The 27346-nt window shown below is 47.3% G+C and overlaps 2 protein-coding genes across 2 annotated transcripts in view; one reads left to right on the top strand and one right to left on the bottom strand.

Annotated features, from left to right (window-relative positions):
* Positions 1-5198, bottom strand: part of LOC142570881 (uncharacterized) — an 83768-nt gene extending 78570 nt beyond the window's left edge. Inside the window, exon 1 of the mRNA XM_075679187.1 lies at positions 5099-5198. The gene's annotated coding sequence lies outside the window, so the exon portion shown is untranslated. The remainder of the gene's footprint in view (positions 1-5098) is intronic.
* Positions 5199-7437: 2239 nt separating this feature from the next.
* The window catches only part of LOC142572083 (ADAMTS-like protein 5), a 214019-nt gene continuing 194110 nt past the window's right edge, over positions 7438-27346 (top strand). The window contains exon 1 of the mRNA XM_075680917.1: positions 7438-7886. The gene's annotated coding sequence lies outside the window, so the exon portion shown is untranslated. The remainder of the gene's footprint in view (positions 7887-27346) is intronic.

Genomic DNA, 27346 nt, shown 5'->3' with positions numbered 1-27346 from the left:
TGCGACCACAATTATATGGTAATTCCAGGTTAATTTTCACCGTCACCGTGGTGTTCTGTATATTTTAGGTATAAGTATGCTATATTCTTACCTGTGCCGTATATGCAACGTAGATGCTATAATATTCAGCCGCCAACGTCTGCCCATTTTTTTTTTTACTATGGTAAGTGTACATATTTATTTGCTCCGTCTATCTCTCTATCTTGCTAGAGTAGTGTAGTCTGAGTCATTCCAACTTCTTGCAACAACAAGGTCACTCTACTGCATTACCCACATGACTAATGCCGTAGCAGCAAACAGCACTACAGCACTGAGAGCAATCATAACCTGAATTTGTCCCGATTTATGAACTCTTTTCTTCTGGCTCCGACCTTGACTCCCTTGCCTTTACTGTACTCTGTATTCCTGTATTCTTTACTGTATTCCTGTACTCTAGAACGGCATTCTTGACTAAATTATTCCTCATAATTTTTTTGAGGATTGCAACACGCCAAGCAAAAGTCCCGAAAAATTTCATTCACAAAGCATGCCTTTTATCCCTAATTCTGCCTATTAAATAGATTTAAAAAAATATAGTAGTGCTCGCACTCTGAAAATGATGCGATTTCACGGGTGCCGGACTTACAGACAGCGCAGTGGCGCCAATGTGATGCCATTATAGTCCATGCAACGTGGTGTTGAAGCTTTTAGAAATGCCAGAAATTTTCTCGCTCCACGTATGTCGCATCCATGTATACTGGCCCCCGTGCATACTTAGAACACCACGCAAAGAGTTCAAGCATGACTCTAAACCCTGCTATCGCTGCGAATGCTTGACCCTTCAGGTGGAAAGTGTCTTTTTTTTCTGTATGCGTTTTAACTTTCACGTGGTAGTTATTGCCGGAATCAGCCAATGGTTTCACTCGCTGCCGCTAGCTTAAAGCGTCCTTAGATGAGCGAGTTTCACAGACAAGATTAATGTTTGAGCGAAGGGAGTCAACATTTCCCTGTGTTGTTTCGGGAGAGGCGTGGAGGCTTAGTAATTCTACCGAGAAGTGAGAAAGCCGTTCGGCTCGGCCAAGTGATATATGTTCCTCTAGAACCAAATGCTTTCTGAGAGCTGAGAACCAATAATCAAAGAAAGAGTTGCGGCTGCCTGCCATCTGCGTCGCCTGGAGTGGGCAGAAAACCCGCAAACATCCACCAATACTAAAAACAAGCCGGCATAGAAGATAATCTTTGGCAAGATTCCAGACAGATTGGTGGTCGTAGTGCATGAGCTGCGATAAACACGTTTGGTCACCTCCGGAGGGCAGTGCAATAATCTGCATCTTTCCTTTTTTACATTTTGTTCAACAGCTGTGATTGGAACTTCCTAGTCCTGCTACAGAGAGAGCTCATACGCTCTTCTTTTTCTTCTTTTTTTGCCTGTGTGAAGCACCGGCAGGAAATTTAAATAGCTGTACGTAGCGTGGTTCTGTGGCATACAAGAGGAAAGATGTAATTAATGGGGTCTTCTAGATTCATCCGCATGTAACGCGACGTTGTGTGTCGCTGCGGGAGTGGCGGGAAGGCTGCGTGGCGTGCACGTAGTTACCAGTGTGTAAGTGTGATTGCGCACGTGCTTAAATACGCGTATAAGTGCGCCTTCTGCACCAGCGCTTTACAATATTACGAATTAGGAATATTACGAATCTCGTCAGACAAATGTGCACTGATGGCATTCACTCGCCAACCAATGACACCCTACGCCATATCAATAAATGGCCAGATAATTTCTTACGAGAAGACTCAGATTTCTTGGAATAATCATTGATAGAGATCTCTCATGGAGCCCACACGTGACCTACTTGAAACAGCGTCTGACAGCAATCTTCCAGCTCTTCAAGTTTCTGGCTGGAAAGAATTGGGGAATGTCAGTGCATGCGATGTTGGACTTGTACAGGGCTCTCTTTCTGGCCTTCTTGAGATACAGTTTGCCCGCACTGACCAACACTTGACAGACAAATCTTCGTGCTCTACAGGCTATTCAAGCTCGGGCTCTCAGGGTTTGTCTTGCTTTGCCAAAATGCACATCGACAGTAGCGACTATTGCGATCGCCCGGGACCAACCCATGCAAACACACATTGCTGTGTAAATGTCGAGAGTTCACATTAGGCACGTTGCCCGTGCTCGTTCCCACCATCTGGCAACACTACCGTCAGAAAGGCCGCAGGCATCATATTGTACCACGAATTCGGATTATTACAACTGCCTTCCATCAGGCTGCACCTCCTCAACTAAGCTATCGATTCCTTCATGGTGTTTGGCTCGAACTACAGTGCACCTAACCATACCAGGAATCAAGAAAAAATCTCAGCTGCCATCACCTGCTCTTAAACTAACTGTGCTCCTTTTGCACGAGAGGTACGCCGACCACGTACATATATATACTGATGGATCGGCAACTCTCCAGTGCTCCTCTGGAGCCGTGGTTTTCCCAGCGAAAGCCGCCACCATCAGTTTCAAGACATGTCACCCAACGACAGCGATGGCTGCGGAACTTTCAGCTCTTCGCGCTGCACTTTATCTCGTCAGCCAAGAACAACCTCGAAGATGGTCAATATTCAGTGACTCGAATGCAGCACTGCAGTCTTTGCTATCAGCCCTGCGACGTGGATCACACGAACAGCTGGTATTCGAGATTAGAAAACTAATCCATACCTTGACTGAGAAAGGACACCACGTGAGATTTCAGTGGCTTCCAAGTCACTGCGGCGTTAACGGGAACGAACACGCCGATAACGCTGCTCGGTCGGCTCTTCAAGGCGACAAAGAGGAGCCGATACCATTATCAAGGACAGATGCCGTTAGAAAACTTCGAATGCTCAGCGGTGATATCACGATCTCCTTGTGGAATGCAGGAAGTTTTCAAAACAACCGGCTGCACAACCTAGACTCTTCTCTAGGCCTTGGCATTCCAGCTGGACTCTGCCGTCGCGAAGGTGCCCTGTTTTGTCGAATATGGCTAGGGGTGGCGTTCACCAACTCTTCTGCTTTCCGAATCGGATGGGCCGACGACGCCTCGTGTGTTGACTGTGATGACGAGGAGACTCTTCAACACCTTCTCTGTGACTGTCCTCGCTATAATTTACAGAGACGATCGCTCGCAAACGCGATAGCGCGCTTTGACCGAAGACCTCTAACAGAGGAACTTATTTTAATATGCCGTCATCACAAGCCATCGCAGCAGAGGGCGACGAGGGCACTGTTGCAGTTTTGAAGGGCAACAGAATTGGACAAGCGGCTGTAGCATGAACAGATGGTTCGTAGTGCTGCAAGTGCTACTGTGCTGTGCGGTAACATTATGCGGTGACAGTGACCGACTGTGACTGTATGTCTGTGCTCCTTTCTTTCTTTGCCACTACTTTGTTATCCCTTTACCTCCCCCCTCCCCTCTTTCCCCCGCGTAGGGTAGCAAACTGGATCTTCCCCTCTGGTTAACCTGCCTGCCTTTCCCTTTTTTTTTTCTCTCTCTCTCCCTGATACAGCACTCTATTTAATTCATTAAGGTTGCGGTAATCCATTTGTGTACTCTAGGCTTTCAATTCAAGACGGACGTGTTGTTGAATCTATTCTTCCGCCACGCGTTTTGCATGTAAGTGAAACTGCTTATTCTTGTTACTGCTGTTTTATTTTATTCTCTAAACGTCAAAAATATCTCACAACAACGCTGTTTCTATGCATTGTCTCTAATGCACAGAATATAAATCTATATTCCCTGTCCCACCCAGGCACCATGCCCATTCGGATTAATTTTAACTCGACTCCGCAACCGAAAGCCGGCAACCAACAGGAATAAATAACGTTGAGTAACTTTGTAGTATGGCTGGGCTTGTGCGCGGTATGAGAAGATCGATGAAGCCCCGGCGACCTTTCATTTCAGTACCATTCTTCAACTGAAGATCGATGCATGCTTTGTGCTGCTCTGTGCCGTTCTTGCAGTCCATGCCATAAAAGTACGCACTCCCCATGTCGTTTGCTGTTTGTCAGGTGTGCATAATAATCGACCTCTGCATGTTTGATGCGCGAAGGAAACTCAAAGGGCACTCGTCACGTAGCCTAGGTTACCATGGTGATGCATCTGTATAAACAAAATATGTTTCAGTGCCGTCCATCTCTGCGTGTAGTTGATGAAAGGAGGCGCAAGAATTATCCATTTAAACTGAAGGTGAAATTTTTGGATCAAAGACAGAGTTATTTTACGATCATTATTTTCTGTTCTTTCTTAAACAAGGATATTGACGACACCGACGAAAGGCTAATGGGAGGGCTTCGCATATGTATATTAGGAATGAACATATTCGGTGGTGAGGGTATATATATTCTAGGCTGGTGCCGCTACGCTTCCTGAATGGGAGGCGTATACGAGGTCTTCCAGAATATATGGTCGCGTGGTCAGAAACGTAACATGCCGTGGTGGTTAGTAGACGCGGTGTTCCGCTGGTGAGCATGGGCCTAAAAGTTCGAGTCTGCTGCAGCAGCCGCATTACGACGGGGTCAGAATGCAAATATATCTATATTGGAGATATAACGGACGACAAGAAGGGGAACCGAGAGGCCCGACTTTTACTAGTCACAACCATATGAAGCGAACAGATGATGAAGTGAAGAAAACCATAGAAAATAACATTTGTAGTAGTTTTTAGTAGCAAGCATTTGCAAATAGCAAAAAAAGAAATGCGTTGCCGCCGTTAGGAGCCGCACCCACAACCTCCGCATTACGCGCGCGTTACGCTAACAGGGGATGTTAGCGTAACGTTAGGGATAGAGGCTGTATCACCGTCTATATTCTCAGGTATTTATGTATGTGCAATATCTAACCCAGGAAGTGTTAGCCAACGCCACTAACGGCCATGGCGGCCGATGTGCATGAAATTTCCTTCAGACCGATGGCGTCAAGTAGTACCATGCTTCGAATGTATTCCATTTGATCTGCGAAATCCAATCGTACCATACTCACTTCTACCCGTCAGAAGTTTCCCAATATTCATTCGACTCTATCCGGTCCTCTCGGACGCAGCAGCCGTTAATTCTCACCCGCAGTACATGAGCTATACAGGAAGTGGCGCCACGAACCAGAAACAATGCTGAAGAATATCGTCCGCTCTCTTGATGGAGCCGACATCCGAGACCCGCACTCCGTCATGGGGCCAGCATGCGTGCAGCACCCGTTGGCGAGGGCGTCCTCAGATGACTGCAGGGCGCCCGCAGCGACGGGAGAAACAGGCGCGCTGATAAACGGACCGCTTATCTCGCGAAGAGCGTTGCGCAGTGTGCGACTTCGAAAGCTTATCCTCGAGTGAGAAGACATAGCGCAAATGTAGACAAAAGCGGGAAGCAAAACACGCACACGGCATACCCCGAAAGCAATCGAGAAAAACAGGGTCACAAGAGTGCCAGGAAAAGTCTGCTAGGCAGAGCCATTTGTTTGTGCTGTAATTTCCGGGTGACACTCACTGCAGGCTTCATGCTTTTGCTTCCTTCAAGAAAACGCCGAGGGAGAAATATGAGGGAGAACATGAACGAAAAGAGCATTGTTGTTCTTGTTTCTTTTTTCCTTTGACAGGTTTCAAGATCTTAAGACTGCTTTAAGGCAACAAACCTGCTGGAGACGGCGGCGGAAAATTTGAGTGCGTGCTTGTGTCGCGAGCGCCTGGAAAATGACAGCTTAATTTTTGCCTTTCTCATCTGGTTTCGCATCGCAACTCGGTTATGCTCTTGAGAAACTGACTCAATAATATTTTTCGGGGCATATTTAGGCGCTTTGTTTCAATCACGTTGTGCAAAGGAAACTGGGTGGGAACATTTTGACACATTAAAATTTGGAACAGTGCTTGCGCTTTTAGGCGACTGTTTTGCAGTACGTTCGTTTATTGCCGTTCCGGCTGCAACCAACCATCGGAGAAAGAATGACATTTGTGCTTGTGGTAGCTTACGCGACGCCATTTTATTACTAGGGCGTCTGAGTAAAGTTGAATGCACCGATTCAATAGAGATGCCACACTCAATTCTTCAGACGTAACAAGCAAGTACCACCAATTCTGTATGTCCGAGCACTAGACAAAAAAATTACTTGCAACTCGTTGCAATACGTTGATGAAGCTCACTCAGTGTATGTGCAAAGCTCGTGAATTGCCATCCTCTTATGCTCCGTTTTACCACAATGCGCCAATGTCATGGCACATTGTGGCACTAGAGAAATTGGCTTGAAGCTGTTCACGAGATGGAGCAGATCTGACGCGGATTGACACGTGTGTGCACACTCGTGATCAAGCGCTATATTTGTGGCACTATTCATAACTTTCTCTCCAGTCACTGAATGATCCAGAAAAGGGGAAATGCATCCCGCGCCCGCGGACTTAGTAGCCCAGCTCCAAACCCCGACGCCACCACGGCGGGGGTCCCCAAGACATATTAGCTGACAGTATTGAGCATGCAACGAGCCCCTTCCCCTACCCCCCCCCCCCCCCGTTCTCTCTCTACTTTGACGAGATCAACTAAAGGTTCTGAAGAAAAGCTTAACTCCCTAAATCTCAGAATTTCAGAGGAAGAAGCACGCTAGGATCTCTCTACACAGACATCAAGTTGCTTATTTCTTACCTTTGCAAATAAATCCCATACCACTCGTCTGCTTCCTTCACCACCGCCCTCGCCATGACTGATGTTACCTTGCCTACTCCCTGTTTTGATATTTTTCCCCCAACACTTGTGTCAACATTCATGAGCTTAATTTATTTTCAGATTTTCCGTGGTGAAGCAGGCTGGCACGTTTCATCTTCTTTCTTTTTCGTCATAATCGTTCACCTCTCTTAATAATACAGCGCCCGGTATACGGCCCGGTACCGTTTGCATCGCTGTAAGCCCTTCATGCCAAGAGTCCGGGCCTCCCATTCCACCAAACAAAGGCTATCATCGGCCGACTGTCGGCTTCCGTCGCCAACGACGGCATCTGCGATCGCCAGGCACGTCGCTCGACATGCAAACGCGTTCCTCTCTTTTCCTCCGATCCCTTGCCGAAACTCCTCCTTCGCTTTTCCAGACTTGACTCAGCTCGCTCCCAAACTTTTTTTACATCGGCAAAAAGGGCGAAGCGTGCGAGCAAGGGTGACAGCTCTCACCACCAACGTGACGCCTTGAGGGGGCGGTTCCGCTCAGAACGCTGCCGCCTCGCAGCACCCCATCCTCTCATCCACCCCCTCCTCTTAGCAAGCCGAGCACATCCGGAGAGCGAACGAACCAACAACAACAACTTGAACAACCTGCGCGCAGCCGGCGCGCGCTCTACGTCCACGTGCGCCGCGTAAACAAGCGCCCACTCTTCAGGAGGCACCCACTCCCCCGAAAAAAAAACAAAAACGAAAAACCCTGGCTGACGATACTCGCCGCCTCTCGCGCGCACCGCGTCGCTCGCCGAAGTGCGCCCGCGAGAAGTCCCGCACGGCGAGCGGCCGCAAGTGGCGTCGCGCCGTGCTGCGCGAAGTCCTGCCTGCTGTGGCCCCCCATCGAGCGGTCGTCTGCACGGGCCGCCCGCCGTCGCATTCAGATTCCCGACTCGCGCTCTCCTCGCGCGCCGTTCCCAGCCGCAGACATTCCCGTTGGCGAGTTCGCACCAACTCGGCTAAACCGAGAGAGTGAGTGCGCGCGTTGTCCTCGGCCGTGTCGATCACGAGGGTGCCCTCTGCGGAGTGCTTTGTTGGAATCGGCGTGCGAGCTCGTTGTGCGCGTGCGAGTGTATGTGCCAGCACCGCTGCCGCATCTTGATGACTTAATGGACTTTGTCTTGGTGGCTCGTTTGACACCTGTCGCGCTGTCATCGTAGCAGCTGTACGTACGAGGAGCCTTGGCAGTCCGTGCTGATCATGATGTAAGTGCTTTTACGGCTCCCTAATAGTTGGAGTTGTGCGCAGTTTCCGCGCGGCTGCGCGCGCGGGCGCGTTGGCTCTTCTGGTTTAGAGGAACTTTTGGTTAGCTGGTTTGGGGCGCCTGGTTAAGCGCCACGTTAGACTGCGCGGCCAGTGTCCTGCGGTGTATGTGCGTTGGTTTTCAGATTTGTTCGACAGCTACCACGCTGCGAGCAAATCTTTGCTGCACCTTCTTTGAGAGCTTTCCGTTTTTGTTTTGTTTTGTTTCTTTCTTTCTTTTATTTGGGGGGAGGGGGGGATGACGGTTCGATGTTAGGAATAAGGGCATTGTTACTTCCTTCGTCTTTGAACACTGTCGTCGTATGGGTAAGCGTAGCACTGTTCTATGGCGCGAAATTAAACTATGACAGATTTTAAAGTCGTTTAGTGTCGTTTATTGTTGTTGCGTTTTTTTATTTAATTTTATTCTTTCACCTAGCGGCACGAAGTTTCATTTACATTCACCTTCTCGTTTACATTCGGTAAGCACTACTGCCGTATTGATTACTGAAACATTTCATTTTTCTATTCTTCTCGTTCATTTTTCATTTTTCCCTCATAGCCTGGGCCGAAGACGAGTTGCATTTTATCTCCGGGATCGGCCACTCGCGGCGACGGTCGACGTGAAAAGAAGAAAGTAAAAATGGGTCACTGCAATATACTGTTACTGTCCTTCATAAGCCTTTCACTGCTAGCCCAGTAGCAACTTCATTCACTCATTCATTAAAAAAAAAAAGAAACAAAGAAAAGCGCTAGTATACAGGGTTTTTCGCGTAACTGGAACAAGTATTTTAAAAAGCGGTTAACCGCATGTGGGTGAAAACAACGACATATGGTTTGCCGTCATGTGGCACTCTTCAAGATACTTTCTTTATATTCAACTCCTCTTAGTGCTTCGCGCCGAGCGACCGTTCCTTGGGATAACGGCAGCGCTGTGGAGTGGCCGGTTATGATAGCGCATAGTATAGCAAGAAAACACATCGAAAAAAGCATGCAGGGTCCGATCAAAATTTATCTTGAGTCGTAGCCTTCTTTCATGGTTAAGCGCTAAAGCAGCAGCCGCTCATGAAAGCGATGTGCATGATAATGGTCTGATTACCCTGACAATGCACAATTGTGGACTGTACTTGCGTTAGAGGCTTCTAAATACGGGTCTTGATTTCTGAAATACAGGCTAAAAAAAGAATTCATAATTTCTATTGTTAAGAATGAATTCATTCCAATGCTTTTTTTCTTTCTCTTCGGATTTCCCGCGCCATATACAATGCAGGATGAAATTGCATAAGAGCGCAGTTGTTAGTTTTGTGCCGATGCTTCAAAAGTGGCGTACGAAATGGATTGTCCGTGAGCCATCACTGGCAGTTGTCAGGTTGGTGGCTTCTTCTATTAACAGTCCTGAGCGCCTTTTCACATAGTATTTGTCCCAGGGCATGCCCAAACTTACAAAAACAACAAACATAAAAACTATGCGCATGTCCTGAAGACACAGAATCATGAGGCTAGTATCAACGGAGCTCTGCAAAGAAAATTATGTTGCTTGGAAGTAAAGGGGAAATAACCATTTAAAATTGACAGTACATAAGCGGCACAGCAATGTTGCCAGTCAAGCTGCAGTGGTTAGCTTTATTATTATTATTATTATTATTATTATCTGTTTCCCTCCAGTGTTATCTTTTGCGGAAAATAAACTATGTCATGCCATATGACATATATTCATGTTATAAATCTCATTACAATAGATGTTTATAGGAAACACATTGGCGCAAGAGTCCTTTCTTCGTCTTGTGTGGAGTAAATTTTGCGCTGTCCCCCTACTTTCGCACCTTGAGCCAACTAGCCCGAGCCATAATCCTAGCACACAAGAGAAGGTTTGGGCTCATCATAATTTAGAAGTTCATTGAACGCGCATCACACGGCGACCAGGCGCAAGTTCGTGTCAGTCCTAAATCTGTAGCTGTCTATACCCATTATACGGTCTTCATTTATTTATTTTTATTTTTGAAATAGTGCAGGCAACCTTGCGGAGGCTCAAGCATTAGCATGAAACCGGCCTGCATGCTTATACTTTGTTTCATACTGACGTCATGCCGCGGCGCAGCCCGAAAGGTAAAAGAAAAGCAGGAAGGCTAAGGTGCACACAAAATGAAATACTGAATTAAAGAAACATCTCAAATACCCTAATGCAGCACAAAATGCAACAAGCATTTTGGAAAGAAATTTCAAAACAGAATGCAACGTTATAGAAATATTACACAAAAGTGTTGAATAAAGGCATCATCGGATGTGAGAAAGTAGAACAAGTAATAATGTCATAGTGGGTAAGTCATAAGGGATAATAAATTATAGCAAAATTACAGCGGAAAATGTAGGCGATCCAGAAGCAAGAGTTAAATAACCTTTAAAATAAACCAGATTGAAGTAGAAATGCGTTCAACTGAACCGGTGCTCATAAGCTTTTATGCAGAGAGACTGCTCTACTCTATTATTGTGCGTGGAAAGAAAGAATATTTGAAAAAGTTTGTTCTCGCATTGTATGGTGTAAAAGATCCAGCGTGGCGATGCCTTGTTCGGCGGACCGTAAGTGGTTCTATGTAAGTCTGGGGAGAAAGATACAATTTGTTATTATTTATTAAAAAACAGGACACCGAAACTTCCGTCAGCAAATTTTCCTTTTTAGTTACAACGTAGGAGTATTACTTTCAATCATTAGGCTGGTTGGGGAGTCACTTGTGTGACATTTCGCGAATATAAACCGTACTGCGGGGCGCTGAATCATTTCTGTGGCACCAGTGTTAGTATTAGCGTAAAGGTATCATATAAGAACTGCACAATGTAGTTTAGAGCAGATCACAGAGGTAGAAGCAAGTAGTCTAGTTCCAGAGGAAGCATTTTTAGTTTGTGTCTGAGAAGGCAATATTTTTTAAAAGTTGAATCAAGTAAGGAAGAACCGGACGAGCTGCAGCTTAGGTTATTGGTTATCAGTAACTCCAAGGTACTTGTATTCGCTAACTTCGATAAGTAGTTGAGATAAAAGTCTGTAGCCAAACGACAGATTATTATTTTTTTGCAATTCTGATGAATACTCTTTTACTTGTGTTACGTTCCATTTTCCAATGATTGCACCGAGATAAGTTGTTTTGAAGCTTAGAAGTTAATGTTATTTGGTCTTGCAGGTAATTAATTTCATGAAAGAGTGAACAGTCATCAGCAAATAATTTTATTTGTACGTATCAAGTAGCAGTGTCAACGATACCGTTGATATGTATGTTAAATAATGAAGCCCCTAAAATACTAGCCTGGGTCACACCAGAAGTTATTAGAAATTCACTGGAAGAATCATTATCAACTGTAAGTAGAAGTCCATTTAATTGTATAGGTTGGTAACTTGAGCTGTTCAGTTCCTTCGATTAGCTTTCAGTGGGAAAAGACAGCAAATGCATTTCTAAAATTTAGAAGTATGACGTCTGCTTGCCCTGATTTATGCAGACAGCGAGCAGAACTGTGAATAACAGTGGTTTATTGTGTTGCGGTAGAAAAACCTTTCAGAAACTATGTTGTAGAGGAGACAGAAACCAGAAACTTGTTAATTTTCCTAGCTATAGTCTCTCATAAAAGTTTGTTGCAAGAAGAGGTCAGCGATAATGGACTATAATTTGCTATTTGTATCGAGCCGCCTTATTTCAGTACTTGAATAGCATGGCCTGTATGCCAATCTCTAAGACGCACAGCTGAGGACAAAAATGGGCCAAAAACAATTACACAATAAAACCGGATATATATCAGCATATCTATGAATAAACACGTTTGGTATAGTGTCTAGCACAGAAGTAGATTTTGTTTTTATATTCAGAAGCATACAAAAAATGTCAGGCAATGAAATAATGTTGTATTCTACAATCTACATGCTGTAAAGTTCACATCTCGGCAATCACACGAGCCCGAAAAAAATAGTGTTAAGGTAGTTATTGAAGACGTTGGCAAGATTTTATTTAGGGATAACAGCTGGGACATACACAGTGCACACTATTGTCCATCGAATTGCTTTTTTAAGGTCTATGATTTCTGCAGTAGCAGTTCAAATGAACTTAGGCAGCGTGGTTTGGAAGTAGCCTAGTTTGGCGTTGCTGAATGCCTAATTTAGGTTGGCTTCAAAAGTTCCACTTGTGACACCAGAAGAGTCTTGTCCTCTTAGGCGCTGCACTTTACATTATTATGCAGGATATTCCGCATCATTCAGGGAGTAGCTTTAGATGTTTTCTTCGTCCTGTTTGGAATGAAATTGTTGGTGAAATGTATTAAAATATTTGTAAACTCGTCCCCGAGCTCTTTAAATTAAATTGTGGGGTTTTACGCGCCAAAACCACGATGTGATTATGAGGCACGCCGTAGTGGAGGACACCGGAAATTCGACCACCTGGGATTTTTTAACGTGCACCTAAATTAGGTGCACGGGTGTTTTCGCATTTTGCCCCCATCGAAATGCGGCCGCCGTAGCCGGTATTCGATACCGCGACCTCGTGCTCAGCAGCCTTACACCATAGCCACTGAGCAACTACGGCGGGTCATGGACCAAGTCCCTTTTTTAAAGTGAATGATCATCTGTCTAAAAGCAACAAATCTGCTTGTAATACCCCTCGCTGTCGATAGTATTTGGCGCACTCTAGGAGGAGGTGATGCACATCTTCGTCTGGATGGCCACAAGAACACTGCGGACTAGAGGCACGTTTTATCATGTATAAGAAGTGCCTCGTAAATGCAGTACCAGGCCACAGGCGGTGCACCAATACTTCAAATTTTCTGTTTTCTCTTCGATTTTCCGGAATTGTTAGGTTTATGTTATTGATGGGTCTATAAAGTATAACTCCGAGATCTTAGATGTATGATCAAACCAGGTAGTTTTCCTGAGACGACGGGATATCTGTCTCAGAAGCAGACGGACTTCACTACGCAAAAGGTGAACCTCGATTGCCCCTGCGTTATTGTGCACCCGATTCGCAGCTGCGTCCGATGCATTATTACTAGGAATGGTGCAGTGCCCGGGTATCCACTGAAATGCAATTACACGATTCATTGGGCTTGGTTTCGTATGTTCTTTGAGCGTCTCATGCAAAAGCAAAGTGCTCAAAGAATTTTTTTATTGCTTTGTAGTATTCATAGTAAAATATTTGGCACGCACAATTGACACGGATACAGTGAAGGGGGACACGCTTCATTGTGTGCTTGTCAATTGCGCACGCTAAATATTTTACTATCGATTCGTACCAACTCGCCCAACTATCAGTTCTGCTTTGTAGTAATGTGAGATCGGCTTGCGAATCGCTAAACATAACCCATTTCTGCGCATTCTTTTCTGATCTTATGAAACGCAAAGCACACAGGATTGCAAACAGTTCTGCCATGGTGGAAGATGTCTCTCGGGTAATTTAAATGTTTGCTCTAGCGCCAAACGTGGAATGACGAATGCTGACGCCGAGGAATTTTTAAGACACAAACAGTCTGTATACTCGTGGATGTACTGGGGATATAATGAGTAAATTTGGAAGAGTGCCAGTTGCTGTGCGGCTACCATGAACATGCCTCTCTTATATATAATCCCGTCGACCAATGACTCTGTTTTAGGACTTGTTAACATCCAAGGAGGGTAACTAACATCCATTTTTCATAATTCCTATCTTGGTAATAATATATATGTTGTCGAACATAATGAATTTTGCTTTTGTTTCGGTAAGCGCGAGGTTTAATTGATGCTTCTTGTGTTGGATTAAGATGCGATAAATATGTCGGCATGTTTCAACTGTTCGTATGACTGGAAATGGTGGGTGACGAGCTTCAGAAATTACTAAAGAAATCGAGGTAGCCTGCGGAACCCCAAAACATACTCGCAGCGCAGTTGCCAGTAAACTTTGAAAACGTTCCTCACAAAGAGAGAGAGAGAGAGAGAGATAGCAAGGACAGGAAAGGCAGGGAGGTCAAACAGACGAGCACCCGGTTTGCTACCCTACACTGGGGTGGGAGAAAAAGGAATAGAAAAAGAAAAAAGGGAGAGAGTAAGCACTGAGTGCGTGTGGTAGGGACACTATACGTTCCTCATAAGTGTCCGACAAACCATGGAGAATAGGTGCAGAATAAGCAATTTTTTGTTTTGTGAGTGCGTTATGAATTTTTAATAGTGATGAGACTTATCACCTCCCCGCCCCACCCAGGTTGTGCCAGTGAGTCGCCGAACTACGTTTATTACCGCATTGGTCTGTTTTTCAGTTGGGCGGATGTGTGGTGCCCATGTCGGCTAGCGGTCAAGAATAACTGCAAGAAATTTATGCTATTTCACGAACATCAAATTCTGCCCATTAATCTTAAGTTGAAAATTATTCAGGTGTCCTCTAGTGAAAGGAAGTACGGCTGTCTTTGCATATGACAGAATCATGCCTCTTTTTTCAAGAAGGTGTCGATATTATCAAGACCCTCTTGCAGCGTTGCTTGAAGTTCTCGTATATGAGATCCAGAGGCCCATATGCAGATGACATTTGCTTAGAGAGAATAATGTATGCCAGACGGTAGCTTTTGTGGTAGGGTTGCCATGATACAGTTGAATAAAAACAGACTGCGGAATGCGCTGCGTGATGATGTAAGCTATAACATACGTGATGAAGCTATAACATACCAGCAAGGACGTGTATGTGACTTATAGCGTCGAAGGCTCTTTGAATGTCTAAGAATACTGCTATTGTAACATTTCCACACATTTATTCATGTTCGACGCACGTGACAATGTCAAATACTGCATCCATTGTACACCGCTTCTGTCGAAAACCGGTCATGTAGTTGGAAAACACATTTGTGTGTTCACACCACCATTTCAGTCGACTGCCTGCCATCTTCTCCATTTTACTCCTTCTCCATTAGTTTGCAAAAACAGCTTGTAAGGCTCACGGGTGTTAAGAATGGCCTGCTGAGGTGCAAGTTTTGCCAGCCTGGTGCAAGGGCGGCGTCGACTTTTCCTGGAAAGCCACCGTCACCTTCTAGCCAAACGGCGTCACTAAGTCTACTGTGTGCGGAGGACAATGCCGCGTCCTCGACTCCGTCGCACGAGCCGAGATGAGTTCGACGAACCATGCTTTGTGACTGAACACGTCACCGCCGATCCGGTCTGCCGTGAGCAAGGGAGTTCCCGAGGGAACGTATTTGGAGGCGCCGTCCCACGCACCGTTCCTGACGTAAGCCCCGAGTTCTGCGAAGAACGTCTGATCTCGGTTGGGGACCGTGAACCGGTGCGGAATCCCTCTCGCTAAAAGGCGGCTCGTCTACTGGTCGAACGTTTCCCTCACCTAGGGATCGAGGGAGGACCGAGTGTTTGTAAACCGCTGTTGTGCGGCTGCTCAGTGTACTCTCCCTCGCAGTCATGCTAGACTGATGAACCGCAACGTCCTTATGTAGATACTGTAAATAAACTCATATTCCTCGTTCTCGATGAGAAGCAGTCCTTCCCTTCAACAACGTCCTCAGCGTGGATAAGTTGGACGACGGCACGGGCCTGCTACCATCTAATTCATGCCCGACTCCAATCTTGACAACTGATTACGAGCAGTGGGATTGACCTCCCAATCCTTACACGGGTCAGTAGGAGCCAGGACAAAGGGGAGCCTTTCCTGGTTTCAGAACTGGAACTACCTGAGCTAATTTCCTGAATCTGGAAGACTCCCTCTAAGCCCGATATCATTAAACATCTGCAAAAGAACCATTCCTCCTGCTGGAGCGAAGTTCTTTAACATCACATATGTAACACCGTCTGGGCCTGCGGTTGTCTTTGTACGGCATAACGTAAGAGCACATTTCAATTCATGTAAACTAAACTCACATTCAAGTTGCGGTTGTTGTGACATAAACCACGCACAAACCTTCTGTTAGTGTTGTGGACCTTGTAAATTGTAGGCTAGTTAACGAAATTCCTGGTCTGGATATAAGTTGATAGAATTCGTCAGCAACAGATGTATAAGAAGTGCTTCGAGCTACGGCAAGGGCTCAGAAAGGTTGGCTCTGGGTAACTGGACCACTAAAATATAGGTCAACTCACCATATTCTGGGAACTGGAGTGAAAGGAGACAACGACGCGCAGTATACTCGCCATCTTCTCGTACCTAATTTTTGTAAACGTCTGCGCGAAGTTAACTGAACTTTCTGTGCCATCTTGTAGTCCTCCATTTCCCGCTGCAGCGGTAAGCTCTTTCTGCGCGTCTTCTAATTTCTCTTAGACATTCATATTGCCCGTCCACTGCAGCGTATAATTTGGAACAATGTCCTAATTGCTATGTGCAAATCTTTTAAGACTCACACTATATATACAAAACTTCGAAAGTTCAGATTTTCGCCCAATCGGTTACTAAAACAGTGACGAAAACTTTGCCAATTAGTATATTTTGAGTAGCGCCCGGTCTCTTCACTCCGTATGAGACGACGTTTTACGAGAACCGGAAAATGATTACTGCCGTGCGTTTCTATGTCCGTTGACCATTCAACGCCATCAAGAAGGTCTTGTGAGCAGACCGTAACATCTATACAGCTCGAGTAATGAAACAACCGCAAGAACGTTGGAGCGCTGTCGTTTAACACGATCAGATTACTTTCTTGTGCGGCGCAATCTATAATGTTTCCGCAGGAATCATTATGTGCACTGCCCCAGATGACGTTACGTGCGTTGAAGTTCTCACAAACCAGCACATGTGAGTTTACGATACGGAACACATTAACCAATCTGTCTACAGATATTTTGCTTGAATATTGTAAAAAAAAGCTCTATAACTGTCTTATCTAAGAGCATGCTACGAACTCCGCTATATCTAAATCGCTCGACTGTGTTACATAGGACGGCAGGTCTTTGCGCTCTACTATTTCCAGCAAGGCGCGATGATTTATGCATAGTAAAACTGTGAACTGTGTAGATACTGTGAAATTGTATCTATTGTCGACAACAAACTGTTTCGTAAGGCTTTAGCTAGCATTGTATAGTTCGGAATTATTAACATGTTATTTCATTTACATGCCGTACTTACAAGCGACTAAGGACGACACTGGTTAACATTGTACTAACAGGAATTTTCAAGATGCTACTTTGTTTACATTGTCTGTCGTACAAATATTGGGCAAGATATTACATAGTATTGTATAATTAGTGATTACTAACACACTGCATTGTTTATTTTCCGTACTTTATTGTTATACTTCCCGTTTTCCCACTCCCCTCTGTAATGCCTTCGGGCCTTGAGGGTACCATAAATAAATAAACAAATAACATAGTTTGAAAGACGAAAGTCCTTTTGTACGCCTGCTTCCTGTATACATACTGTAAAACAAGAAAGTTATGTTGAGCTAGTAGTTTGCGAAAATCAGATGACTTATTACGAAAGTGCACTGAAATATAGGAACATTGTTCTAACGATGATTGTATATGTAAATTGCCTTGGAGCTGTGTCGGTTGTTGTAGAAGCACCAGCGACTCCATAGAGAGCAGTGATTTTACCTCTGGCAGGTTGTTTGTACGTGGAATGGCACCAAGAATGGCACGCAGAGCTCTGAATAGCATGGGCAGGATCATCTGTACCACGGGTAGAGACGCCTAATCACCAAACGACACTGAAGATTCATGTGTCATTGGAGCAGATCTCTGAAGAGCTGACTGGGATAGTCGCTGGGATGACTGGTGTGATTGAGGTGAATGCTGAAGTAGTCGCTCAGATGTTAGATGAGGTTGCGGTGTCAATGACAGAGGGCGTTGCTGAGAAGGTGGCGAATTTGACTCGATGCTTGGGCAAGATGAGTAGTATGCTCTGAAGATGGATCGTGTCGCTCGCTGTCGAAACGTTGTCGACCTGAGTGCTCTAGAGCTGCAGAATAGTTCAAATTGTCCCCTTGCCCGTTTGTTTTCTTGGGAATTGGAGGCGCACATCTTACGGTATCAAGTTTGGGTGGGAGTGCATTACGAGGAGGCAGCCTTCTGTACTTCAAATCATCATCATCATCATCATCATCATCAGCCTGGTTACGCCCACTGCAGGGCAAAGGCCTCTCCCATACTTCTCCAACAACCCCGGTCGTGTACTAATTGTGGCCATGCCGTGCCTGCAAACTTCTTAATCTCATCCGCCCACCTAACTTTCTGCCGCCCCCTGCTACGCTTCCCTTCCCTTGGGATCCAGTCCGTAACCCTTAATGACCATCGGTTATCTTCCCTCCTCATTACATGTCCTGCCCATGCCCATTTCTTTTTCTTGATTTCAACTAAGATGTCATTAACTCGCGTTTGTTCCCTCACCCAATCTGCTCTTTTCTTATCCCTTAACGTTACACCTATCATTCTTCTTTCCATAGCTCGTTGCGTCGTCCTCGTGTCTATGCAACTCTGATGCAGCTCTGCTCTGGAGGTCCCCGGAGTAGGAAGCTGTATGGTTTCCTCCACGGTTGACACACTTTGGCTGACACACAGACTTGCACTCATAATGGTTGTGATCTTCTGAGCATATCTTGCAGCGATGTGGACTACGGCATTTCTTCGCTAAATGTCCAAATCACTGGCAGTTGTACATCTCCGAGCAGGACCATGGTATTCTTCCACAGGATGACTCGTGAGAGCCAAGCACGCTCTTTGTGGCATTGGTTTGCCTTGTCTGAAATGAAGAATAATGGTTCCCAGAAGGCGTGGTTCTATTGCTCCGTCTCCTTGGCGATTGTAACGCGCCTGACGACGGGCAGATGTCACGCCAAAATTCTTCAGGAAGTCAACCAGTTGTTCTTCTGTATATTCAACTGAAACATGGCGTATCTTGCCAATATTTTGTTATAAGAAGCAGGAATTGGCTTGACTCCCAAACCAGTCACTTCGCTCATCGACAGTAAATGTCTTGCAGATGAGACTGAAGTAACATTGACAGAGAAACTTGCATCTGTATTCACGCGGAATGACTGTACCTTTTCCTTTACAGCGGAAACTATTTCTGGCGCAGCTCTGTTTGGATTCACTTGCCGGAAATTGCGGCCTTCCTGTGAGGGTCGGAAAACAACTAGAATTCGTGAAATGCGAAGGTTGTGGGTTCGGTTCCCACCTGCGACAAGTTGCTTTTTCATCTAGTTTAATTTCCATTATTTATCGTTTCTTTATTTCACTTATAAAGCACAATTTCCCCTATGCTGTCCTTGTTGTCAGTGTTGGCTGGCTTCTTATGAGAATTCCCTCAGGTCACTTTTATTCCTTGGCTTTCACGCTGGCCTGTGGTAACTTTCGTTTTCTGAGAGTTTCCCGTGAATAATCATTTTGTATAGAAATTCGGTTTCCCTTTGGCTGACAGGCATTCCTCAGAATGTGTTGCTTATCATTGTAATCCTACAGGTAAGTGATGACTGGCCGCTGTTTACGTGGTTTGCCAAGGCGATGGAGCCTTCAAATCAAGTGCAAGTCACATTAAGCTTCTAAGAAATAAGTAATTCACGACTTTATTTTTAAGCTCGGGTTCTGTCTCACCGGCATCTTTATTAATGCTAAAGACCACTAGATTAGAGCGAGTGTTCTACGAGCCGGGGGTTGTGGCCTAGGAGTCTGGCTTCACACCGAGGGTCGCTCTCTAGCCTAAGCCGCCGGTGCGTCTCGTAACGGGTAGCTGGCCTACGCTACCGCGGGGTCACACGGAGGATAAGCGGGCCCACGCAACCGTCCGAACTTTTCGTGATGATGGTTGTTTATTTCGCGAAGATTACGAGGTCGAGATGATAAAAAAGGGAACAGGGGGTTTATTAAAATTGGCGTTGCAAACTTATTTACATAGAACAAGGGGTACCGTACTGGCTGGAGCACGAGCGTAGTACATAGTTCTCGCAGCATGAGCTACAGGTCAGCAGACTAAATATTTCTGTCGACCACACATCAGAGCAAACTGAGGAGCCGAAAAAGTCCGCCTAAATACCCTCAAAGGGGTAAAACCCTATAGGCCAGCGAAATTTACCGTCCGATCTTCGTCCAATCGCAGCGTCCAAAGTCGCTGAAGGATCCGCGTTGAGGGCGAGGTTTCACACAATGACTCCGATACCTTTGTTTACTGAAGGCACAGAAAGGAGGGTAGCTTCGTAGACAAGGGTTGTCACGTTTCACTCAAAATGCCGCGTCTTGGTTCCTGGGATGACCCAGCAATTAGCTGGAACGACTGTCAAACGAGCGTGGCGGTTACCGGAGTCCGTGAGGAAACGGTCCTTTTCCAGGAGTTTATTGCTTCCATCGTCGGTGACAGCGACAGCGAACCATCAACCAACGCTCGATCCGCCAAACGTGTCTCGCTTTGTTGTCGCCGTAGGTCTGTCCGAGAGAACGCAGTGTTAGCTTCACGAAACTATTCGTCGCAAAGGTATAGCATAGGCTGGGAGGTCACTGCCCCCGCTGACCGATCATAACAGCACCTATTCCTATCTTTCAAATCAGCTATTTTCCCTTGGACAGATTTAACAGTGTGCTCAAGATCATTCACACGCGCGACGCGCTTTTCTAATTCCTAAAACCGAACAACCCAAACAGTAAGCAACTTTTCCATATTGAACTGCTGCGTTTCAAGCTTCGACACATTGTCTGGCAGCTTATTTCGTTCTTGCAACAATACTTGTAGGAATGCTTCAATGTCGGCGCCAGAATTTAGTTCAATTGCTCCACCATAGCAAAAGCGTACACACGCAGTACCGACACACCGCTAGGGGCAAGGCAGAACCACGAGACACCGTCAATCGCTCTTAATTGAGATCGAGTAATAAGTGGCCTGCACAAAACAACAGACTGGCCTGTGAAGCTACGTGCCCGCCGTTGGTCCGCCGTGTCAACTGAAAGTGCACGACTGCAGGTGTCTCTTGATATGCCCATACGTTAACGTCACGCATTATGTGTAGGTGGCGGTTGAGCTGAAGCGTATGAGACCAAGGCTGGCGGAAACTGAAGAAGTGAAGTACCCAAAGCCAAAGTCAATGCTGTTGCGTTTCGCCTGCGACACGTGGTTTTGCCGGCGCGACTGCGGCGGGGCGGCAGACATTTTGGCCCGATCGTCGTCGCCGCAACGCTCATCGGCAGGTGTTTCCAGGCGCGACTGCGGCGATGCGACCGCAAAGGATCACCCTCTCATTACAGTCATTGTGCCCGACCGGCAGCGCTACGACAGGGTGCTACGAGATCGTGCTCGACATGGTGCTACGGCAGCGCTACGACAGGGTGCTACGAGATCGTGCTCGACATGGTGCTACGGCAGCGCTTCGACAGTGTGCGTCACCATTAGCCCATTGTACATTCACGTGCTCGTCTTTTGAGGGGTTCCTTCTTGCCCTCAACTGCGAGAGTATAAAAACAGCTGCATGCCCCCGGACGCCAAAAGGAGGGCTCCGATTTCTTCTGTTGAGTAAAGTGCTCTCCCGTCTCTCTACTTCGGTCAACCTGACCGCCAACTCTTTGCGATGTTAAAATAAACAAGTTGTTTTGTTGTTACCAGTCGACTCATGCTTTGCCGGGACCTTCGGATGCTTCCAGTTGTACCCCAGGCCGCCAGGCCAACGCTACCCTTGGGGCTTGCGACCCAGGTACAGCCACGGGCGTCAGCACCGAGTTCATCCCAACAGGTCGTACCTTCGGTGCGATCCAAACATCTGGTTGGCAGCGGTGAGATCGCCTCCGACTTCAAACAACTGTCTGCCAGCGGTGAGATCGCGACAACGGAGGCCAGCAGCGAAGAGATGCAGTTGACTGTATGCTGAGCAGCTCATCGACGATCCGGGAGCAGTGCAACGAGCCCTGTGTGATGACTGGTTGCCTGCAGCGGAACGACTGCGCTGGACTCTTGGCTGCGAGGTTTGGTGAGTGCGGGACTTTCTTCTTCTGAGCTTTGCCAGGCTTTTTGTTAGTGTCAGAAACAGAGCTGGTAATTGTGGTTGTCGTTGCTGCCGGGTTAGTTTGCGGCAAGACAATAGTAAGCAGTAGAGAAAGCAGCATTCAGAGCAGCCATGGATTTGAAGTCGTTGCGCAAACCGAAATTGTTGGAGCTTGCAAGAGAGTTGGGTCTGGATGTCTCAGACAAACTAAGAAAACCTGAACTGCTAAAGGCTATTCTTGAGTTAGAGGCTGAGGATGACGAGCTGTCGGAATGCCTTGAGACTATTGAGGAGAGGTCAAAAAGACAGGAGCGGGAACTTAAAGAACAGAAAGAAAAAGAAGAGCGTGAACGTAAAGAACAGAAAGAGCGAGAGCAACAAGAGAAAAAAGAAGAGCGCGAACACGCTTTGGAAATGAAGCGTCTCGAGGTAGAGATGGAACGCGCTCGTAATGGAAGTCAGGCACACGGTGCAGGAGAACGAGTATTGTTCAAAATGACTGACCTGATGCGGCCGTTTAAGCTTGGAGAGGACATTGGTTTGTTCCTGGTTAACTTTGAGCGAACGTGCGAGAAGCAGGGGTTCTCTCGGGAAACGTGGCCACAGCGCTTGCTCACTTTGTTACCCGGCGAGGCGGCCGACGTAGTCGCTCGCTTGGATAGAGAGGAAGCAGAGGATTTCGACAAAGTAAAATCGAGTCTGCTAAAAAAGTACCGGCTGTCTGCGGAGGCGTTCCGTCGGAAGTTTCGGGAAAATGAGAAAGGCAGAAGTGAGTCATATACAGAGTTTGCGTATAGGCTTATGTCGAACATGCAGGAGTGGCTCAAAGAAGAGAAAGCGTTTGGTGACCACGATAAAGTTCTGCAGTGTTTCGGGCTAGAACAGTTTTATAGTCGGTTACCGGAGAACGTGCGATACTGGGTCTTGGATAGGCCAGACGTTTGTACGGTGGCTAAAGCCGCTGAGCTAGCCGAGGAGTTTGTGACGCGTCGGGCTCGCGGAGCTAAGGACGGTCAAAAGGGTGAATTTGGCTTGAAGTTTGAGAGGCCGAAGTTCACACCCATGAGAGCAAAGGGGAACACGCGTAGTGCGGATGCGAGTGGGAGCAGTGCGACCGAACCTAAGGAGACGGCAGCAGCCGAAGCCGAACGCAGAAAGCGGTTCGAGATGAGGCAAGCGCGCGTTTGTTATACGTGCCAGAAGCCGGGTCACTTTTCGGCGCAGTGTCCGGAAACAACACCAAAAGTTGTGTTTTTTTCAATAGGCAGCACTGACGAGAACATGAAGCTTCTCGAGCCTTACATGCGAGACCTCCTCGTGAACGGGAAAGAGTGCCGAGTGCTTCGCGATTCCGCAGCTACGATGGATGTAGTTCACCCGTCTTATGTAGAACCCCATATGTTCACGGGCGAGTGCGCGTGGATCAAGCAAGCCGTGGAAGCTCATAGCGTGTGTCTGCCGGTAGCAAAAGTGCTTATTGAAGGACCTTTCGGAGCGCTTGAGACGGAGGCGGCAGTGTCATCTATGCTGCCACCCCAGTACCCGTACCTATTTTCAAACAGGTCCGATCACCTCCTGCGCGAGAAGGGGCTTTTGTTTGGTGAAGCTAGTGTTCAGGCCTTAACCAGATCGAAGGTTCGGGAGCTCGCTGCAAAGGCGGTAGTTGCGGGGCCGACGTTATCAAACAACGAAAAAGGGTCAGAGGCGCAGCAAGCTGATATTCCGAGCACGCCCGAACTGAATAAACTTGAGTCTGTAACGTTAAAGGCGCCAGATACTGGAGAGGAAACGCCCGACGCGGGAAAGTTAGAAGAGCTATCTACTGATTTGCTCATCGCGCCTACGTCAGACGGACTTGATAGGTTGCTAAAAGTCAGCCGGACGGCTTTGATAGCCGAGCAAAAAAAGGATGGCAGCCTGGAAAACGTGCGCTGCAATGTCAAAGAAGGTATCGCCAGGAAAACTGCGCGTTTTGTGGAAAGAGGTGGAGTCCTGTACCGGAAGTATCTAGACCGCAGAGGAGTGGAGTTCGATCAGCTGATCGTGCCTCAATGCTATCGTCAGGATCTGTTGCGCTTGTCACACGGGGGTTCGTGGTCCGGACACCTTGGAGTTAAGAAAACTAAGGACCGTCTCTTGCAAGAGTACTATTGGCCAGGGTGTTTTCGGGACGCAGACCATTTCGTGAGGACATGTGACACTTGTCAGCGGGTGGGCAAACCAGGGGACAAATCGAGGGCGCCGTTGAAATTGGTACCTATCATTACGGAGCCTTTTAGACGGCTCGTTATTGATACTGTGGGACCTCTGCCGGTAACAGCCACGGGGTACAGACACATTTTGACTGTGATCTGCCCAGCGACAAAGTTCCCTGAAGCAGTGCCGCTTAAAGAACTCAGCTCAGTTGAGATAGTCAATGCACTACTGTCCATATTTGCGCGAGTTGGTTTTCCTGCGGAAATCCAATCAGATCAGGGCACAGTGTTTACTAGCGCTTTGACGACAACTTTTCTCGAAAGGTGTGGGGTAAAGCTGCTACACAGCTCAGTGTACCACCCACAGTCGAATTCCGTTGAGAAGCTCCACTCCGTCATGAAGCGCGTGTTGAGAGCGTTGTGTTTTGAACATCGAACTGACTGGGAGCTGTGTCTGCCTGGGGTGATGTTTGCTTTAAGGACCGCGCCGCATGCGGCTACGGGGTTTTCGCCAGCTGAACTGGTGTACGGTCGCTCGCTTCGATTTCCGCTTCGCATGCTTCGAGAATCATGGGAAGGTAGGGGCGACGACCCAGTCGTGGTGGAGTACGTACTTAAGCTCCTCGAACGCTTAAGAAGGGCACAGGAGTTGTCAGGTGAAGCAATGACAAAGGCCCAGCAGAGGGCCAAGGTTTATTATGATCGGACAGCCAGGGCCCGTCGTTTTGAGGTTGGCGATGAGGTCATGATATTGCGCACATCGCTAAACAACAAACTAGACGTGCAGTGGGAGGGCCCAGCACGAATTGTTCAGAAACTGTCGGACGTTAACTACGTGGTAAGTCTGCCAGGAAAGCGGAAAGCACAGCAAGTTTACCACTGTAATCTGCTCACACCTTATAGACAAAGGGAAGCAGTGGTGTGCATGATGGTAAACGTTCCTGAAGAGCTTCCGGTCGAGCTTCCGGGACTAGGCTCAGTGACGAACAGGGAAGACACCGGTCAAGTCATTAGTGACCTTATCAGTAAAGCATCGCTGTCGCCCGAGCAGAAAACCGAACTACACCAGCTATGACAAGAGTTTCAAGGTCTGTTCTCTGAGAGGCCTGGTAGGACTTCTGTACTTACTCATGATATAGAACTTACCTCCACAGAGCCAGTACGATCCAAGGCGTATCGGGTGTCACCCCGCCAGAGCGATATTATGGAGGCTGAGGTAAAGAAAATGCTACAGCTCGGTGTTATTGAGGCAGGTGAGAGTGATTATACCTCCCCTTTGATTTTAGTTGAGGTACCGGGCAAGGAACCTCGTCCTTGCGTCGACTACCGCAGGCTTAATTCCATCACTAAGGATCAAATTTATCCGATCCCTAACATCGAGGAGCGCCTTGAGAAAGTTAGTAGCGCTCAGTTTATTTCCACCCTAGATCTTGTCAGGGGTTATTGGCAGGTTCCACTTACAGAAGAGGCTAGTAGGTATGCGGCGTTCATTTCACCAATGGGAACATTCCGTCCTAAAGTGTTGAGTTTTGGTTTGAAGAACGCGCCATACTGTTTTTCAAGCCTCATGGATAAAGTGTTGCGGGGACAGCAAGAATTCGCTTTACCGTATCTAGACGACGTAGCGATATTCTCCGCATCCTGGTCTGAGCATGTGGCACACTTGCGGGCAGTGCTAACCCGCCTGCGCGAAGCGGGCTTGACAGTAAAGGCTCCTAAGTGCCAGTTAGCACAGGCCGAGGTTGTCTACCTCGGTCACGTGATTGGTCAGGGTCGTCGCCGCCCCTCTGAAATAAAAGTGGCCGCTGTGCGAGACTTTCCGCAACCGCGCACCAAGACCGATATTCGGTCGTTCTTGGGTGTCGCCGGCTACTATCAGAGGTACATCCCTAGGTACTCGGATATCGCGGCTCCCCTGACGGACGCTCTAAGAAAAACAGAGCCTCAAACAGTCGTCTGGGACGAGACAAAGGAAAGAGCTTTTAGCGCCCTAAAGAGTGCCCTAACAAGCCAGCCTGTGCTACGATCGCCAGACTATACAACAGGGTTCATTGTTCAGTGCGATGCTAGTGAGCGAGGCATGGGCGTTGTACTGTGCCAACGGGAAAATGGAGAAGTAGAACACCCCGTCCTGTATGCTAGTCGTAAGCTGACCAGTCGTGAGCAGGCGTATAGCGCCACCGAGAAAGAGTGTGCGTGTCTCGTGTGGGCCGTTCAGAAATTGTCATGCTATCTAGCCGGCTCGAGGTTTATCATTGAGACGGATCACTGCCCTCTCCAATGGCTGCAGACCATCTCTCCCAAAAATGGCCGCCTCCTGCGCTGGAGCCTCGCTTTACAACAATATTCCTTTGAGGTGCGTTACAAAAAGGGGAGTCTCAACGGTAACGCCGATGGCTTAAGTCGAAGCCCCTAACGTAGGAATCAGCCTCAAAATTGTTTGTTACTGATGTTTTTCTTCCTGAGGCAGGATTTTTTTTAACATATTGCTTTTGTTTAGTGTTTCAAAGTGATGATATGCTTTCTAGTGCAATTTTTCAATTTGTGGACGCGTTCTGAGTGATGCTAGACTACTGTAAGGAACTAGGCAGTGGTATAAAAAGGGGAAAGAGCCTGGCAGGGCTTAGTGAGGGTTGTGCCGTGCTTGCTGACTGAGTGGTTGAGTTTCAGCGTAGTTCTAACGCTTGCCGGGAACGAGAACAAAAATGTGAACTCTCCCGAAGTCACTTTGCAGTGTCCCGTGCGAACCTGAACGAGAGAACGAGGCCTTCTCTGTGCGCTGCGCTCAAGAAACGTCGAGGGACGCCCGACTTCGGTTATGAGCATCATCGAGCGACATCCCTCCGGACAGCGGATGCAGTCCCCTCTCCATCGGGATCTCCTTCCCCCGGCGGGGCGGTCTGTTGCGTTTCGCCTGCGACACGTGGTTTTGCCGGCGCGACTGCGGCGGGGCGGCAGACATTTTGGCCCGATCGTCGTCGCCGCAACGCTCATCGGCAGGTGTTTCCAGGCGCGACTGCGGCGATGCGACCGCAAAGGATCACCCTCTCATTACAGTCATTGTGCCCGACCGGCAGCGCTACGACAGGGTGCTACGAGATCGTGCTCGACATGGTGCTACGGCAGCGCTACGACAGGGTGCTACGAGATCGTGCTCGACATGGTGCTACGGCAGCGCTTCGACAGTGTGCGTCACCATTAGCCCATTGTACATTCACGTGCTCGTCTTTTGAGGGGTTCCTTCTTGCCCTCAACTGCGAGAGTATAAAAACAGCTGCCCCCGGACGCCAAAAGGAGGGCTCCGATTTCTTCTGTTGAGTAAAGTGCTCTCCCGTCTCTCTACTTCGGTC

The sequence above is a fragment of the Dermacentor variabilis genome, chromosome 2, assembly GCF_050947875.1.
Source record: "Dermacentor variabilis isolate Ectoservices chromosome 2, ASM5094787v1, whole genome shotgun sequence".
Taxonomy (NCBI): Eukaryota; Metazoa; Arthropoda; class Arachnida; order Ixodida; family Ixodidae; genus Dermacentor; species Dermacentor variabilis.
The sequence above is the reverse complement of the archived record's forward strand: the minus strand, read 5'-3'. Positions and strand labels throughout refer to the sequence as shown.